Source organism: Elephantulus edwardii, unplaced genomic scaffold (genome assembly GCF_000299155.1).
Source record: "Elephantulus edwardii isolate Elephantulus edwardi_28Jun2011 unplaced genomic scaffold, EleEdw1.0 scaffold00173, whole genome shotgun sequence".
Lineage (NCBI taxonomy): Eukaryota > Metazoa > Chordata > Mammalia > Macroscelidea > Macroscelididae > Elephantulus > Elephantulus edwardii.
Window position 1 is genome coordinate 6,829,468 of NW_006399923.1, and position 847 is coordinate 6,830,314.

Here is an 847-nt window from a genome sequence, read left to right on the forward strand (position 1 = left end):
GCACATAACAACAACAACAACATTTTAATTTGTGACTAATTTTATAAAACACAATATACATGAGTGAGTGTTTGAAACGCAATGTCAGTGTAGGAATGTATGCAATATAATCTTCATGAATGATACAGAATGTATAAAAATGTCATTTGCAAATCAATATAAAGTAAAAACAGTGTGGGAGAAAGAATGACCTTGCTGAATAAAACGTTTTAAGACTTTCAGTTGCTGATATAGCACCACCATTCAAGCAGAAATAATGGTAAGAAATCTATTGATATTGAGAACACAGTAAGAATGAATAAAAATAGAAAGTTTTAGAGACAAAAACCACACACCCGCTAACCAGAAAATCCCACTCAGAAATAGAAAGCATAAAGACTGATATCCTAACTATTGTTGTTGCATGCCATGGAGACGGAACTGGCTCATAGCTGACCCTCTAGAGAGATTTCAGAGACAGTTTCACAAGCGAGAATATTGTCCATCCTTCTTTTGTGAAGTTGCTGGTGGATTTAAGCAGCATGCCTTTGGGATTACGGGGTAGCCTCTTATCGTCACAAGAACTCCTTAGCCTTAGAGAGATGAAATGGACAGGTATCGGCCATCTCTATTTAGTCATTAATGATATAATCTACTGTACTACAGAATGAGAAATTGAAGGCTTGATAAACATCTTTGTCAAAAGGAATAATTCAAGATGTATCATAAAGTGCAATGCTGTCATTGATAAGTTAATATCCATATGGCTAGAAGGAAGAATTATTAATGTGGCTATTATTTAATTTATGCAGTAATTACTAACACTCCACGTGTTGTTGTTGTTGTTATGTGACGTCGAGTCGCTTGC